Below are 18,796 nucleotides of genomic sequence, written 5' to 3'. Positions count from 1 at the left end.
ATGGCGCTGCTCTCTGTCGGTGTGTAGCCCTGTCGGTCCCAGAGATGCGTCGGCATACGCGGATACTCATAAATTCCTAACAAAACAGTGCGATGTTTTCCCACTCTGACCTTGTGGAGGGAGATGGCCCAACGCCATATTCACTGAAGCCCTCTCGCGCGCGGTGCCCTCACACAAGCAGCCAGGGAGGTTTGTTTGCTTAGCTTTTCTCTGACCTGCCGATTCCCAGCAGAATGAACATGCAAGTAGGTGGAACTCTGGTTGGTCGTTTGGTCTTTACAATAGAATTAAGTGTGAATTTAATGCATTCATCTCATCCCCTTACCCATCACCACTTGCATTGATTCAACTTACATTCCACAACTGGGATGTAAAGACACAAGACAGATTTAAAAGTGATTGTTCTGGTACATGCGCTGAATAAAAATAATGCACTTGGTGGACCGATGCATGTGTTCACATGACGAAACTGATCAGCACATTCTGTTCTTGAATGGAGAGCTTTAAAATAGCCTAAAAAGATTAATTATTTTGTCAAGTTTAAAACCCAGTTGATGGGAGATGTGTGCCTGTCATTTTGGCTTATTGCTTGTGTTACCCTCAGAGACACAGAATAACATTCCAGAGTGGGACGATGCACAGTGTCATCACTGCCCTAAAGGGGTTTCTATGACGTTGAGGCCAGCAGAGAGGAAATTTGTCCCAGGTGTGACCCTGTATGACATTCCATCTCTTGGTTTATTTTAATTTCCTGCAGTGGGTGCCACTGAGAAACTTGGTGGCACGCTGGCCAGGTTCTCTCAGTCACTGTGCTTCATGTTGCCCTTATTCCTGTGTGACTTTGTGCCAGAGCTGCTCCTGCAGTTCGTGTGCGCGGACACTCAAAATATAAAAAATAATAAACATGAAATGTGGAAACAGGGTTAGGGTTCCAGGCACTAAACCAACAGATGGTTTGACAGTGTTTGGATTAGAAGCCACTTTTTATTACATATCTTGAATGTAGGCTCTTAATCAGAATGTATGAGTCTGCTATTAAATGGTGAAGCTATCTGTCGTAGACTAAATTTTTTTTGGATGGGTATCTTTTGACAGCTGTTTGAATGATTGGCTTTTTAGTCCAGTCCTTAGCTATACCTGCTGATTTCTTTCCTTGCTTCACTCCTGTGTTTACAGTCAAAAATGTACAAGCACATCAATTCATTGTCGTTTTTATTTTTATTTAATTTTGCGTAGTCTAGCTTTGTGGGTCTATTGCACACCACCTTAGTAGGGAAGTAGACTAGAAGAGCTCCAGGCTGGGGCTCACCAGCTAACCCCTGTGAAAACAAAGGCACACAATCGCACATTCACCTGAGATATGAATTTAGTAAAAAATGTGTCTCTCTGACCAAGGATATTAGTCAGTAGTAGTCTAACTGCAGTCGTATCCGGAAAATGTATCCAACTCATACAGGATAGTAGGACTGTCCAACTGGTGGACTCCCCTATTACCTAGCTAATGATTGCTAACTAGCCCATATGAACCTAGAGAAGTGGATTGGAATCTTATTCTCAACCTTAGACTGTTACTTTCAAAACTATTGGACCCAGAGCAAATTCTTGGACCATCATTGTCAGCTAGCTGACGCCGGCAAACATAATTTAATTTAGTTAGCTAGTTTATAACGACAGCTACTGTACCTAACCTGAACACTGACCAGCCACATGGATAGCGTTAGATTAGCCGCTAAGGTAACTCCATTGTAACCACACCACTCATTGTAACTAATCCATATAAGTTTAGTCTTCTTTTTCTCCTTCTTCTATTGGTCACATGCTTTTCAGATACAGCCCACAAAGAAAAAAAGGGCCCTATCCAGAAACATCCTGAATACTTTTTATTATAACAAATACAGACAAGCAAGGACTGGGCAGAAGTGCACACAGACACAGATTGCCAATGCATTATAGTAATGACTGAGCATGGTTGTTTTATATTTTCAAGGTGAAAATCCAGCATAGTATTCTTTAATAGGAATCATCCAGTCTAGTTCTACATGAGATGAATTCAGTTCTTCTAAGGAATATGTTTTGGTAAATTGTTTGGAAAAAATGAACTGGGAACTGGAATATTCTGCCCTCATGTGTATTTATGATGTATAACTAATAACTACTGTAACCTGAAAAAACCTGATCAAGATTTTAAACCTAGTATATCATCATTTGAAAAGGGATTCACACATTACAGCCTCTATCTTGAGAGAATGTGTTACATGTGAAACTAATGTTTAGTTTCGGAGCTGCAATGAAAACCTTGTGGTCTTTAAGAACTACCACTCCTTCCCACTAGACTCTTTTCGGCTTTAAAGTGCTTGAATTTATTACATGTCAAATACTCACTAAATCAATTTAGCATGTGCAGTGCGGAGTTGGTAATCGAGAGATTTTCCAGTTTAACTCCCGTTTCTGTCATGTGCGTCTGCCTATGGTGCTCGTGGGTCCAAAGTGAAGGCAAAGATCAGGTCCCTCTGGTTTCAGATGATTTGCTGTAGCCTCCAGGTTCCTACAGTAGTCTGTGAAGCTTTTCCCAATCTCCTTGTTTCTGCTTTCATAAGCTGGTCCTAATTTCTGTATGTGTAAACGTGTGATACGTGATATGGGTTTGTGCCCTCTGCCACCAGAGACCAGACTCGTATGGGAAAAGTTTCTCAGAGAAGCTTTGTTTGAGCCACAATTTTGTTACGGGGTGGTAGGTCTTATTAATACAGTTCACTTATCTACGCGTAAAAACACAACCTTGGGAGAAGCAGACTTGGAGCAGGCTTAAAACCACTTCTAAAAGGCACCTTAATGTCCCTGCCTAATAATATTAAACCGAGGGAAATGGAAACCATGAGAGATCCCAAGTCAATTTTTGGTCCCGATCAGTTAAATGAATCGGTTTCAGTATTTTAAGTCTTTTAATGTTGAGTGTTGTAATTTAAATTTTACATTAGCCTGCTGTCTCATATAGAACCTTGGACATTTAAAACATTTCCTGGGAAAGGGTAGTGAAAGGGCAGGATGAGCAGTGTGGGGCATGGAATGAGTGGTGTGGGCTGCACCGTGTGGGGTGTGTGTTGGGTATAAAAGGAATTAAAATATAGACTGCATTTCCTGACTGACACACAGATGAAAAATGGGACGTAAGAACAGCTGACAGAATCTATATGGGGTAGAGGAGTGTAAAAATGCCCTTCTTTCCTGACAACATGTATAACAGCAAACGAAGGTAGGTCTCAGTGTGTCTGATGTCTGTTCTGGGACTTAGAAATGAGAGATATGAATAATTTTTAAGGCTTTGAGCCATTTTGTTCAGAAAGTGATTAACAACATTTCGCCATGGAACTAATCGCTAAAGTGAATTAAACTGAGCTGGCTAAATTTGAGTTGGTTCTTTGCTTATTTTTATAATGCATCCTCATTTTATAATAACAGGACACTATAGTTACTTTACTGTAAATATTCCAAGTGACAATTTCAAAATGATTATCACTGTACTGTTATTAGACTGTTTTGCAAAACAAAATTAACCAATCGTGAAATAAGTCAAACGGTTCCCGTTTAGTGAAAGCGCAAAAGGATGGGGAAAAAAATGTCTAGTGAAATGTGTTGAATGATTGCAAAATCAATGAATACTTCTCAGAGACAGGTACAGTGAGTATGGGAAACTTAGTACATGGGTCTCAGAGTGTTTGTGTATGGTAATCTTGGTGTATGACCCAACGCCTCAGTGATGGACAATCCAGCAGTAACTAGGACTGATTCATTGATTAAACGGCTAATAAAGTGTTAGATTAAAAATTGCACTCATTTATTTACTATGCAGAAATTGTGATCCTTTTAACTTTATTAGAAAGCAAACCCTGCAAAATCACCAATATACAGTGACTATGTACATAGGATACACACACACGCGCACACACAAGCAAATCATAACATACTACCACAGGACTTATCACCAAAATTTGTATGGAAAGAAAAAAAAAAAAAAAATCGACATCACCAAGACCAAATATGACGCATGCATGACTTTTTATGCATTAATTCCTCCTGACTGGACTGCAATATGATATGGTATTCTAAACTTTGGAACAGTGAAACATTTTTGACCATGAAGAAAGCAATCAAGAGCACTAGCCTTAAAGTGCACACAGCTGAGTTATAGCATGAGCAACTGACCCTGAATGCTCCTAAGCCTGTCAGCAGCTAATAGTCATAGGATATGCATGAGTAAGCAAAGAGGAACTCTGCACTTTTGGAAAGGAGCAGAGAGATTTCAGTTTTAGTGTGTATTTTCATTTATCTGTCCATCTGTTTGTCCTGCCGTCTTTGTCCCTCAATCTGCTTACACCAAAAAATGTTATTTAAAAATTGCATTTAAATGAAAGTTAAATTGATAGTTATTGTTTTGAAATTCCCCCACTGAAGATCAAACTCTTCCAGATAACAATACTGAAATCCAATTCCTTTAAACAATTCTGTCATTTGGTATCTAATTTACCACTAAAGGTTCTCTTTATAATAAGAGTGCCATTGAATGTTTTTTCCATAATAAATGAACATTGACTCAATGGAAATATCAACGTAACAGAAATATTGTGGTTTTAGTTTTGGGTGGCGGCCATTATTGTGATAGATACCAACATTGCCATTAGCTTTTTTTCCCCAGATTTATTTATTTATTTTCTGCTCTGAAATAGCTTTAGCTAATGTTTTTTCAATCGGTCTTCTGTGGTTTCCTTCTGAAAATCTTCCAACATCTTCTGAGAAAACACAATATCACTGCACATTTCCAGCCATAATGCAGAAATACATCCCATTGACAGTTTTATTTTGTTTTGTTCTTTTTTTAATAGCGGAGAAACAGGGACATTTGGTTGAGGTATTGCATGACTAAAGGTATGGCATCCCCACTTTCTGTAGTCTTAAATGTTCTACCGTCTCCTCTTATGAACCAAAAATTCTTACTTCTGAGGGATTCTGTTCATTTTGATTATTTTCTTCCTGTTCTGTTCAGTTAAATGTTCATTCAAGTACACCGGGTTATTACTAAATAAGCAAACATGTGTAAACCTGTTCAAGTAATTATAAAACTCATTGCATTATTTTATATGAAGGTCTATGGCAGCTATGCAAGTGATGAAGTATCACACAGCCTACCAAATGAGTCTGACAGTCATTCATCCGTTCATTAATGTGTAATGGTTAAGGTAACTCATACCTAGACCTGCAGTCATAGCAAGCTTGATCCCAGGCCTCGATTGCCACTCCTGTCTCCCAGACCCGAGGGAGCCCCGCACACATTTTTTTCAGCCCAGCAGCGATTGCCTTGGATCTGCCCACTGTCTTCACTAGCACCATTTCTTTCGTAAAAAACGTTCAGCAAAAAAGTCGACGTGATCGATCCCTGCGCCAGTGACGGACAGGCTGGGCCTCCCGCCATTATCGCCAGACTGTCAGAGATGTGTCTAAACGACATGGCAGTCATGGGGGGAGGCACAGTGAAGGATGGAACCCCACCCCTGTGAGGATTTTAAGCATGGCCCCTTGAGGACTTGATGGGAGGCCACACTCAATCACTTCAATCACACACACACACACACACACACACATTTACAACCTGTATCAGGATCAACCTGATCTGTTGATCTGCGATAGTTTTAATAGCATTACAGCAGATATGGCGATAACCATTGCTTGTGATTCAGAACTGAAACATGCCTAGGCTCACTTTCATTGTCCAGCAAACCTTTCCATCTGAAAATACTGTACTATTTATTAACTTCTTTTTTTGCTTGGCTGACACTTTCTTCATCCTTTCCTTTTGCTATTTCTTTTTTTCTGTAAAGCAGTAGTTTCCCCAAAATGCAGTGTTTGTTCTCCTCACCTTCATGGGCGTGTCTAAAGGGGTGGCATGAGGTTGCACCGCGCCCTTCCCCCCCTGAAATATGATTGCCCCCCCCCCGGTGCCCCCCCAACGCCATTGGGCTAGAGTACTGTCAATCTGACAATTCCCATCGCCATTGGATCAGAGTTCTGTCAATCGCTGCCTGATTCACTGCCAATTGCTTGTGCAGTGCCACTTTTCATGTAATACCACCTGTATTAGGGTACAGGGCACTGCACAAGAGCCTGATCATGCACATTGTTTTCTAAGCCAATTTTCAACGTTGTATTTATTTCTGATAGAATTTTCTGATTTCTCATGGGCCCACCCTGACTGGTTCTTGGTCCCCCCTGTGCCACCTCATTTAAAAAATCCTGGAATCGTCCAGATGAGAACAGTTTCTCACAAGCCTACTCTCAGCCTGCATGTTATTCAGTCCACATGAGCAGCCTAACACCAGAGATTAGTATATTGAAAAGCCTCTCACTGCTCAAGGCAAATTTTCTGAATTACATGTCATGAGGTGACGGATAGATGAAACCTTCCAAATGATTTTTAAAAGAAACTCAGTTACGTATTTATCCAATATCCTATTCCTATTATGTCTGCTTGACAGCCTCCTGCTCATCTGATTGCAGTGTGCTATCGGAATTAGTGAAGACGCCGTGTGCTGCTTCTCTGATCACTGTGTGCAATCTGAATTAATGGGAACATATTAATTTTCACCAGATTAGCATCCCACACAATTGGCTGATAAGAAAAGAAATAAAGCGGGGGGTGGCCCCGTAGTCTACCCACAGTGATTTTACACAACTGGTCACAACTTGGCTTTTGTCCACTTTCGGAAACTAAATGAAATCTGCTACACCGGATTTGTGTAAACAGCTACAAGGCAAGGCCCCTTTCAGCTCAGTACATGAGAGAACCAGTATAAAAGTAGCATTATCACATCAGTGTAACAATTAAAGAATAATAACAGACAACTCAACCTAACTACAGGCAACATAAACAGTGGAAGATAAGTTAACAGAAAGGACGGTTCACCCCTACACTTTAGCCATGTCAATAAAGATAAAAACATGGAACACACAACATATTAACCTTCTTGTTATGTTCTGTTTATGACAGACCCATAGAGAATCTGAATGTTAAAAAACCCAGCCACTGAACTCTCCCCCTGGATTCCCCCGACCCTTTGGAGCCCCCAGTATCCATACCCTAAGAGTTTTACTGCTCATCTGGCAGTGTTTTATAATGCCACATATGAGCACTTTTCAAATGGCCAAATCTCATCTCATTTTGCTGGTACAGGAGAAGTTCTTCCTCACAGCAAAAACAAACAAACAAAAAAAACAATTCCCATGAGTTCAACCACCATCATTTTGGTGAAGACACACAAACAGGATGTGGTGTAATTCCTGAATGCCTGTTAGTGACATTTCATATATATTTTTGGCTACAGGCCCTTTGCCAGAACTGGGGAAACTCAGTAGTGCCATTTAGTTGCTTAATTAGCCATATACAGTATCTTGCCATAGATCTGACATCAATGAAACTTGAAATTATGCGCATGTCAGAGCCTGGAGAGTGTGTCAAAGATGCCACTGTACCCAGTGAGCTGAATCCGATGTTTTGTTCATCATAGTGTTTGGCCCCTTCGCCGCTTTTTTTTTTTTTTTTTTTAACCTCCACTATAGTTGCAATACTCCTCATTAACCACCGGGGCTGTTGAGCTTAAAACTTTCTGCCAATCCCTGGACTCTTGGAATAATCTTTGGCACCTTTATGTACTGTCATCAAATGGATAATTTCCAGCTCCCTAGACAGTTTTATGGCAGTCATTTTTATTGTGCCTTACAAAACCTCAATGCCATATGTAAATCCAGAATGCCACTGTCCTCAAGGCTTCCAGACTCAATCACAATGACACAATCAGTCCTGGATTTGTGTGTGACGGCACAAAAAAAGAAAACAAAAGGAATTAGAATTTGAGAAGATAAAATCAGACTGATCCAGCTTTGGCTTCAGGAACCCCATTATGTAAACAAATCTGCAGACCATATGACAAACAAAAAGCACAGTCCCGATATTTAAGTCATTCTTTAATTAAGAACAGACAAAGGCCACCGTCTGATGATACCGTCACCCCTTCAGTGTTAAGGAGGGTCTCGGTACCCCACGCAGCAGTCTATAAATATCCTAAATATCCGTGTTATTCCAGCATCCCTCTAATCTTTCCAGAGTGACATCAATTACCCTCATGCATACATTTGTATAATTACTTAAGAAATAGCTTTGGCTTTGATTACACATCTGCCTGAACGGGTTGATTGAAAGATGAATTTCAGGTTCTGGATTTTACACCTGCTGTCTCTCTGCTGCGTGTCTCGCTCGCAGCCTTTAGTGGGAGGGGGAGTGTGTGGAAAAAAGAAAAAAGAAAAGTGAAGACACTGACGGGCCGGCCCCCTTTGAAAGCCGTCTAATTAATAGGCTCATTACCTTTCAATCTAACCTTGTTCCCTGGCTCCCCGGGGGGCTGAGAGAGCGGGGGCTGCCCGAGGACTATGGCCCTCAGACAGTTAGCCACGCTTGGTTGGCACCATGGAATTGATGCCGCTGTAACCAGGAGGGCAAACAATGGGAGACTTGGGGGGGGGGGGGGCGCATATTTAACGGCCGCTCCTGGCGGACCGCTCTCTCCAGAAAGGCGGTGAAAGGCCATTAGCTCATTCCCGTCCCCACCACCCAGGTGGCGTCGGGCCACTGGGGTGATGAGATGCGCCTGATCCTGATCTGCATGCTGGGCACAGGGGAAATTACGTTAGCCTGATGACTCTTACGGACCAGGCACCAAAGCCTGTGTGTGTTTGTGTGCGTGTATTCTTTTTTTATTTTGATGGATGTGCCAAATTAACTTATTAAATGAAACCATCTTAGTTTTAAAATATTAGTGTGTGGTAACACTTTTTCAGACCCAAATGTTGATTGCTCAGGTACCCCAAGGTGACCTCCATTTCATCTGTGTGGATTTACCCACTGGCCTGAAGGCAGATAAAAAAACTGATGATTTGAGAAGGGGGAGGGGGCAAGGCGGCAGGGGGTGGGGCCAAGTTAATGATGCCTGTGTCAAATTCGAACTAGAGCTCAGGTTTATTTGAATGCTGTTAGAAATGACTATTGTAGCATTAAAAAACAAAGCATCTTAGAGCATAAGTGTCAGGCATTTAAAAAAGGAAGCCATCCGATGTCCTTCAGTGTGGTGTTTGCAAGGGCCTCCCTGATGGTGAGGAGCGCTGGCTTTGTGAAGTAGATAAATATGGTCAACGAACACAATGCTAATGATGTGGTCATTTGGGATGGTGAATGGCGGGCAATAAATCTGGATGCTCTGGCAGAGGGTGGTCTGCAGAAGGGTGTGGTCTGGCAGGACCAGCTGTACTTACAGAGAGGGAGGAGACAGGCCAGGCAGCCTCCTCCATCTTATCTACCACCAATGTGGCTCACAGAACGTGAGAATGTTTGTACAGACAGCGTCTGGCTTGGAAAAGATAAATGTTAGTAGATTAATATTCAGAATAAGCCAGTTGTTTGTTGGGTATGAGAAATATATACACAGAGTATATACATTTTTTTTTTTTTTTTTTTTTTAAACACAGCCTACTTCATCTTCTTAACTGCAGAAAAGCACCATGCAAAATTTTATATTCAGAGGACATAAGCTGTAGCTGCAGTTTTTGGAAAACTGGTGAAATAATTCACATTTTGTGAAACCGTGGAGTAAACAAAGCAATCATTTTCAAGCCAGATGCAGAAGGTCAGCACCCAGGCTTGCTCATTAGACACAGGCCAACACCGGGCCTCTACCACTGCTGCTCTGGAGGTTCCTGTGAGAACAGACCTGACCTGGCCCATCTCTCTGTGGGACTAATGGAGAGGAGTGGTCTGCTTAAGGTGTGAAATCTCAGGGCGGACTTATTTGTCTGAGCATTGCCTCGTATCCACCCACTTGCCATGAGTTGTGTTTGGCTCTGTTTTGTTGAGCAAGTGAACTAATTTCCCCAGCTTGTTAAGACCACCCACACAACAACTACTGGGACTGTGAGATGGGGTGGAGTTTGAACTCAGGCTTTTTGAGGTGACTGCTCTAATAGGTTGATGAATTGTCCTTGCTTGTTTACCAGGCATTTTTAATGGCCCTTCCTTTAAAAGACCCCACTCCCCTCAAGAAAGGAGTGGGAGTCGGTGGGTTAAGGCCCGCTGTTCACATGCAAACCTTGTAGTTTTATGGCACTCAAGGTTTACCAAAAATTAATCACTTTTTTGGGGGTTAATGCCATTTGACTGTAGTAGTTTTGAGCTTAAGGCACAGTGAGCGGAAAACCTGCAGTAAATTATATTTTATATTTATAGCAATGGGATAGTTGGACTTTTGTGAGGGCCTTGTCAAAGTCTATCACTGTTCTATGGTGCAAACCAGACACTGGAGTCTGTTTTTTGCTGGGGAAAACCCAGTCCTTGGATAGGCAATGAGGATCTTGGCAGATGCTAGAATTAAGCATGGTGCTACGTGTGCACTCATTATGTATTAGTAATACAATAGAAAAACAGCATTGAACAGAGACTGAATTCAGAAGAATATGGTGCTAGTACGATTCCCCATATTATCACTACATTGTGGAACACATACACAAAATGCAATACTCAAATAACTGAGCATCTATGTTCTGAACTTTGTTATGAACTTCACATTGTAAGTTGCTCTGCATAAGAATATGTTCTAAAACAATGCATTGTAGAGGTCAAATTTAACACTGCACTTAATGTTTTATTCTGAGACAATATTGCTATTAAGGAAATGGTGTCAGCAAAGCAGTCACTGGCACACTACTTCCACAAGGAGACTGCTGGTTATTGCCAAGATCTACGGGATGGGCAGATGTGCACCAATGATCACGTTCAGGCCCCATCTCTCACTGAATCTAATCTGAATTTTAATACAATCCTCCATCTTCCCTCTTTTAATCGACCTTCTTCGTTCTAAACGAGAGAGACCTCTCGGAAGATCCTCCCCATTGACTGGGAGAACAAACGCCTGATTGAACAAGTTAATGAATTTTGAGTGCGCCCGGAGGTCTTTCGTTTAGAACATTTCTTGTTTTGCCGGGGGTTAATGAGAAGGATAGTCTGACACGATGAAGCTGTACACCAGTTTTTTTTTTGCAGTTCTCAGCTCTCGAAGTGAATCTGTTAACAAGGACTCTCGGAGAGCTGTAAATATCAGCCTGTCTTCTTTTTATAGATGCTGCCCGTTCATACATTGGTGAAGTGTCTGGTGTCTGAATATTAATTGCTAAGACATGTCAAGCTGAGCAGAGGCACTGAATAACAAGTTTGTCCTTGTGCTGCTTTTTCCTGAGCGTGCACATGGCAGATGGATATACAGTAGTCTGCAGGAGTTTCTCTTGCTTCCTCTCCTTTGAATGTCATTGAGAAAGTCTTTAAATAACGTCAGTGTGGGGGAAAAAACGGCAGTTGTTCAAATCTTTTGCAATTTCGAATATAAATCAATACTGTGTATTTATGTGAGTTGTGAACTCTATGTTTATGCCTGTGTGTGTGCAATGTTAAAGTGAATTGTGTGGGGTATTTTTGTAATGAGGAAGCAACATTACAAATCGTAGAGACTCAGTTGTTCAGGGCTGCCCTGTCAGTGTCTCCTAGAATTGGCATTTCCATATAAAGAGCGACTGTTCAGATCATAATGTTTTTAGTTTTCTTAATTCAAACCACCCTTTGTACAGCACAGCATCACTTCTGGGATTCAGTGTGTAAACGATTGCACAACTGCTTCACAGATAAATATTTGACTTTCCCATCGGTTAGTACCAGGGCTGTAGCAACCACTCCCCTTGGGAAACTGGACATTTTTTGGATGGTTCAGGTTTTTCAGAAACAAAGCTGGAATGTCCCTAAATACATGGCATATAAATGTGGGTGTCTGTCTTTGAGTGTGTATGAACACTCAAAACAAAGGTTTCCAGCTTTTTGAAAGAGCCTTGTACTTGGTTGTGGTATAGTGTGCTATGCTGTTCTCGTATAGGTATTCAGCATATAGCAACACTTTTGTGATGGTAGGAATATCTGCAAAAATGTAAATTTAACCATGGTCTCCAATTCTCCAAAAGCATGTGACTCACAGGGGTTTTAAAAATACTGTGCAGAAAGCAAATTGATGCTTGTCTGTTCCAACCAACTCCATTGATGCAGAACAATGTATCTCTTCATTAGGAGAATCTTATAATTCCATGTAATTTCAGTTCATTCAGTTTGATCAATTGCATTTTTATTAGCCTACCCCAGCTGAAAACCATTCAATAATTTTATTTCAAATTATATTGCACAACACTATGAAAAAATATGCTAGTGCTACATGTGGTTCTAGTAATCACATTGAATTCCACAGTATGGGAACATTGTTAAGTATCAATCAACTTATCAATGACTGTGGGGAGTCGTAACATGATATAGTTGTGATCAAGGAAGGTTCTAGCATACTCATCCTGAGGGGTGACTAAAATGCAGCTGAGAACTGCTCTGGAACAACTGGTGACCTTACTTATAACTGTATAGAAGGAGCCACAGAGAGCCAGAACTCACGTATAAAAATGAACTTCTCTGCTTTCTGATCTTTAGCACACATCATTTGGAAAGTGTAGAGTAGCAATTTTAATTATCTTGCCTGGTCTGATGCAACAGGAATTGGTCTGCCCCTCACCATATTCAGGGCACTGCATTCATTAATAAATGTAGGTTTCATTTTGTTACATTTCCAGGAAACCAGAAATAAAAGAACCACACTGGTCCCAGACCAACCAGATCACATGTATTCAGGCTGTGCATTGCAATGTAAGAAATTCCACTCAGCTCTGAACTCATCCTAAGCAGTGAGAGAAGCTCCAAACCACTGGTGTGAGACCTCCCTCTTCTCGCCAAGTCTGCCAGGCTTCCCTCGGCATGCTGGGATACTCAAACCACCTCTCACCATCAGGGTTTAGTCAGGACATTTGAAACATCTGGCTCCTGATATCTGAGGAATGTGTGAAGGTCTAAGCATATCTTTGGTCAAAAAACACAAACATATTTGTGGCTTAGGCTTTGAAGCTCAGTCATGGCTGGTCCTCCATTTGGGGATGGGGGGCATCTTCAGATCTGAAGCTTAACCAAGCTACCACACAGTTTAATGGGAGAAAACAACATTAGGATTGTTCTGCACATGCCTGCGCCATTATGGCAGAAAAAAGACAGTGTCCATTCCAGGATGTTACTCAAGAATTACATTAAATAGTATTTTTGCCCCAACAAATGGATTAGGCTAATTGATACTTGATAATTTAAGTAAACTGTACCTATGGGTGAGGGTGCAGACTGTAGACACAAATGAAAAGTGAGGACTCAGTAGCAGTTCTGAAAAGAACTGTCATATATAAGCTTGTGAAGGAGGTTATGTGCTGTCACATCCCTTATACCAAAATTCCCCAAAGCAGCTGGTTTTGACACATCAGCTCTGAGAGAGAATCACATGGAGATTAAGTGTTTCTGTGAAGCAGAGCTGAAGAAACGGACAGCAGCGTGTGCATCGAACAGGAGGATGAGGGCTCAGCCTCGTGAAAAAAAGTGCGAGCACATGCGTGCGACAGTGTGAGCGCGCATGCATATGCATTTGTGTGTGTGAAAGAGTGTACACATTCCTATGAATTTGCATGTGTATTGTGTGTATTTCTGTGTGCAATAAAGTGTGTATATTTGTGTGTGTGTGTGCGCGTGTACGTGTTTAGAACCGTTTTAGCTCCTACACACATGCAGAAAATCTCACATCTTCACAGGAAAATGAGAGAAAACAGGGGGGGGGGGGGGGGAGAGAAATCAGGCCATAAATGAAGACAACCCCGGCAGGGTGATTTCCCCAGCAACAGACCCCTAATAGAAGTGCTGCCATGCGTTAGCACAGAGAGACACTGCGCCGTAAAGCCTGGAGCAGCTGCCGTAAACGCAGAGTAATGAGACACCTGAGTAATGGCTTCCCGGCCCAGAACGGAGGCGTGTGCGGCACTGCCCCTGCCCCTGCCGCGGACTCAAACCCGGGGCGGGCGCAGGCTTGACCAGCCGCGACCCTCATCAGAGCGAGCCGACCCGGAGCGCTCGCGCTGGTCGCCCTTCCGCACCCGCTCCACCCGTGCAGCGCTCGTTTGTCTCCTCTCGTCGCTCGGCTCCGTTATCCCCCGGTCCCCTCCCCTCACGCAACCCTGATCGCCGTGACAATGAGCTTTCGGCCCCGCCCACTTCCTTCAGGGGGCCTAAATGAAGACATGCAATGCAGGGATAATCGCTGTCATACACAGGCTGTCAGCCTCGGAGAGGACGGCGGAAACAGCCGTGCCGCTGAGTTATTCGCCCCTCCTGTCGCACGAGACCTAATTGAGCCCTCATTTCCTCTCCTTCCTGCGCTAATGCACATTTCTCTCCTCCATGGAGAATTTTTGTTGGAAGCACGCGACAGTACTTTCTCCCCCTGCGAGTGCATACTTGTGAATGGCAATTTGGAGATTCAGCAGAACATTCTGAAGCGTACTTGATTTTGTTTGTTTTAGAAAATTCAAGCCTGCAATGAATTGTGTATGAATATGCATCCATGCCTAGGGAGGGAGGGGCATTGGGAAGCTCTTTGTTTGTTTGCACACCTTGCAGCCCAGACTCCTGTGAGCCTGAGAGCTTTCCCCAGGCCAGGATGTGTAAATGAAGAGCTTGCTTGGCAGCTGCTCCATACGGACTGACGGTTCCCAGGAGGAGGACTGTTTATGCTTTGGATGTAGGCCGCAACGCTCCTGTTGCTTTGGTTGATCCCTGGCAGCCAAGGTTTGATGATGGTGCAGGGGAGGGGTGGGGGTACCGTCCTTAGATAGGTACTTCAATCAGGCCTTGGTATAGAAGCCTCCAAATCCTATTAAGCCAGGGTAGACTGCTTTTCAAGCAAGAGTGAACACAGCAATCAAGATACGGGGTCTCACTCATTTTCATCAGTATTAACACTTGTGATCCAAGAGAGTGTGGAGTGTTGATTAAGGACAGTAGTGTGTGTGTGTGTGTGTGTGTCTGTGTTGAGTGTGTGTGTGTGTGTGTGTGTGTGTGTGTGTGTGTATGTCTGTGTTGAGTGTGTGTGTGTGTGTGTGTGTGTCTGTATAGTGTGTGTGTGTGTGTGTGTGTGTGTATGTCTGTGTTGAGTGTGTGTGTGTGTGTGTGTGTCTGTATAGTGTGTGTGTGTGTGTGTGTGTGTGTGTGTGTGTGTTGAGTGTGTGTGTGTGTGTGTGTGTCAGGATGAGCTGTGCCGAGACGACGGTCAGCTTGGAGACGCAGCACATAGGATTGCAGACTCCACGGACAAACACAATGCAAATAGGATTTTACAGACTGTTGCCAGGCGAAGCTTGGAGCTCCATGTTGGCAGAGCCTCGTAGGGAATGGCGCAGGCAGTGTTTGTGTTCAAAGACCTGCTCACACAGCCAAGGCCACCAAGCTCAACACAACTATGCCGAACTTTCCAGAGGGGCTCAGTCCTAGGCTTCATATTACCGTCCAAATACATTGAGTACTGCTGGCTATATCATTCCCAATTAGCTTTTGGGAGAGCAGCTTTAAGACAAGGTTTACACAAGGACTGAAATATGCTGAAACATATGGTGATGACAAAGGACAGAATTGAAGCAGAAAAATGAAATAAGAAAAAGTTTCTCTATTACAACTAAAAAAATTTTTTTTTTAAAGTTTAAAACCAAACATTTCAATCAAATGCTTCAAAGGCCTGTCATTCAGCTGAACTATGCTTGGTTTTTGTGATTGTAGACATAGTGTGCTTGTCAGAGAAAGCATTCAGTGCTGCTATAAAATGCTGTTGATGGCGTCACATGGCAGCAAAATCCCTCTGAGACTTTCCTGCATCATGGCCAACATACATGTGAGCAACACCTATAGCCACACTTAATTTACAAGAATACCTTACAAAGCACAAGCCTAAGAGCTTACTGTAATGGTATGGACATTGCACTGTTGTGATAATGTATGTGACAGTGTGTGTCTATGGGGCATTCACATGCTAGTACAGCTAGGTAAAGCAGTGTGTCATACCATGAAGACGCTGATGTCCTAAATATCTCCAGCTGTTTCATCAGAGTTCAAAGCACTGTAGCCAGCAGAAATGCTATGTCCCTGCCCATAGTTACTGAACTAGAAATACCTTTAATGCACAGTAACAGATGTGACTCCAGTCCTTGCTCTACCATGCAGGACCTGAGAGGAAAGAGGAAAGGTAAATCTCCTCCGCGGACTAGTGCCCCGGTAATTAAAGCAGAGCAGGCTGGAGGTGAAGCCTGTATGGACAGGCAGTAATATTTCTGCAGGAGAAAAAGCGGTTTGCCATTTCATTCATGCAGCTTCTGCTATAGTGTTAATTAAGGGTGCCAGAGCAGGATTTGTTTTTGGTGGAAGACGAGGCACACGCAGCTATGGAATGTTCTGCTGCAGTTTGGCTGATTAAATTCTCTGCGGTATGCCACGTCCTTTAAGGAGAAACAAATCAGTGTAGTCACCTTACTGGCGTGCTAATTCAGTGCAATGTGGACATGATGTGAATCGGCAAACTCTTTTCACAGCTTTGGCACAGTGCTCCTTCAGACTCACTGTGCTAACCAGGAATGTAACTTCTGTGAATCGTTTATTAAATACCAAAAACATTTTTGGAATGATAAAAAAGCATATATACATATGAATTTAAAACCAATTTGATTATGGTGTTTTCACATTTTGGAAATATTTTGAACTGTCAGGAAAATGGCATAAACCAAGTGGTACCTGTAACTGTAAGGGCTTCAGTAACTATGTATTACATCTGAATACATTTCAACCCGGTATCTAAATGCCTCACCCTTATCTCTCTCAACAGAATGCATGCCTCTGAAATGAATACCTACCTCCAAAATATTGGTTCTGATTGAACACAATCCTTAAATAGTCCTCATAAATATGTAATCAGTAATTGACTTCTTGTGAACTCTTAAAGTGATTCTTAAGGGCGCAGAAGCAATATCATGTGTGTGCTTGCTCGAGTTTCATGAACCGACTGCACAAAACCGCACGCTTTAACCGCAACCAGATTTGCCTCGTCACGTGATGCGCGTTGGAAACGCTCTCACATTGGACCCATACGGCATCATTTTGTTGCTGTAATAGGGCATTAAATTGGGGTTAAATATCTGAGCGTGGAGCTGCCCAAACAGAGCAGCCCTTAGCAATGCGGAGTTTAAGGCCGGCATAATCGCCGGACATTACACAGGCCAGAAGTTACGGGGCGGTCGAGTAAGGAATCTAATTGCACCCTGCCCAAAGTTTAATTCACTTTTATCGCAGCTAATTGTCCGTTTTTGAGACGGAGACAAAAGGCCCCCCGTTTCAAAAGCGCTGGTCGGTTTGCTCTGCCAGGCGGCCTGACCCCGATCCGCCAACCGCAAACATTCTTCAGCGGCTCGCTAATGGAGATATCGTGTGGACCAGAGGCCAAGGGATTGAGCTTCACTCCGCATTATCGTTGTTTGTCCGGTTCGCGACGACAAAGACGAGACGTTTAGCTGAAGAAGGGGAGAGGAACAATCAGGTAACTGCTGCTGCGGATTTCCCAAATAATGGCAGCCATTCACAAAGGGGCTGACCCCCAAAGTGCCCGAATTTATGCAAATCCTCCCGCTCGAGGCCTCGGATCTCCCCGGGAACGTGGGGAGGGGAAACGCTGAACCTGGCCTTCTGTGTGACCAAAGCACAATGGTCAGTAAAGGGGAAAAAAGGACCAGTGATTCTCCCCCTGGGACAGGCCTCGTTTTCAGCCGAATAAAAGAAACCGCCAGGCTTCGTGTATCACAAATGGGGCCCTGGAGAATCTTAAAGCAATTGGTGTCTGACAATAAAGAGAGAAAGAGAAAGAAAAAAGGAAAGGGAAAAAAAGGGCCACAGGATCTGTGATGGAGGGATGAAAGAATGGATGGAGCGGGATAATGATATAAAAGGGAAGGAGTGTAGAGCTCAGAGGTGTTCATTCATTAACGGGATTAGAAAAACGGGGCCAGAGGTGGCAGTTCACCAGGCACACTGTGTTCATCCGATGTCATTAACAGATGATGGCAGGTCCTGCCCTTAACAGACTGGGCAGAATAGTCGGGGCGTTCATGAGCTTCAGTACGGGAAAAGTTTGGGGGCGTTTGCTTATTGTGGACATAAGAAAAGAAAACAGCGTCACAGAATTTTCTGAATCTTGAAAGACAATGTAAAGGCCAGGGCTTAAACCCAGTGTTAAACTTTGCAGGCAGGCATTGCCATTCCCCCCTTTTGTAAAACGAAATAGAAGCCCCTGCTTGTTCATGTGTAATAATTTTTACCATAATGTGCCTAATTTCTCAACCAAATGGTCATAGCACTGTTCTTTTGTCTCATGTTGAGCCAAGTTTCACCATCTGTAACAGAAATTGAACCAAAGATGTTGTCTATTATGTAAAGTGGCCAAATTGGTGTGAGACCAATTGACTTGTACAGAAGGAGCACAGCATTTGTGCCCTGGTATGAAATGGAAACTTGTTTTCCTCTACATTTGAATATGAATGTAAATTAGTCCAAGGACTTAATAGTTAGATATATAATTATAGATATATAATTAAACCTATATATTAAATATATTTTTGTTAATGTAATAGGGTGTTACAGTATGCACTGATGATATACTATATTGTTAGTTGTGGTGCCATAATGCAACACCCATTGCATCTTCTTAAATAACTACAGGTGCATACA

At 42.7% G+C, this 18,796-nt stretch overlaps 1 protein-coding gene across 2 annotated transcripts in view; it reads right to left on the bottom strand.

Annotated features, from left to right (window-relative positions):
* The window catches only part of LOC135240620 (myosin light chain 1, skeletal muscle isoform-like), a 465,194-nt gene that overhangs the window by 370,581 nt on the left and 75,817 nt on the right, over positions 1 to 18,796 (bottom strand). Inside the window, exon 1 of one of the 2 annotated variants that reach the window (XM_064310343.1) lies at positions 2,784 to 2,788. The exons of the other annotated variant lie outside the window; for it this stretch is intronic. The gene's annotated coding sequence lies outside the window, so the exon portion shown is untranslated. Of the gene's footprint in view, positions 1 to 2,783; positions 2,789 to 18,796 lie in introns of those variants that run through there. 2 annotated transcript variants of the gene reach the window in all.

This window comes from Anguilla rostrata, chromosome 15 (assembly GCF_018555375.3).
Source record: "Anguilla rostrata isolate EN2019 chromosome 15, ASM1855537v3, whole genome shotgun sequence".
Lineage (NCBI taxonomy): Eukaryota > Metazoa > Chordata > Actinopteri > Anguilliformes > Anguillidae > Anguilla > Anguilla rostrata.
The sequence above is the reverse complement of the archived record's forward strand: the minus strand, read 5'-3'. Positions and strand labels throughout refer to the sequence as shown.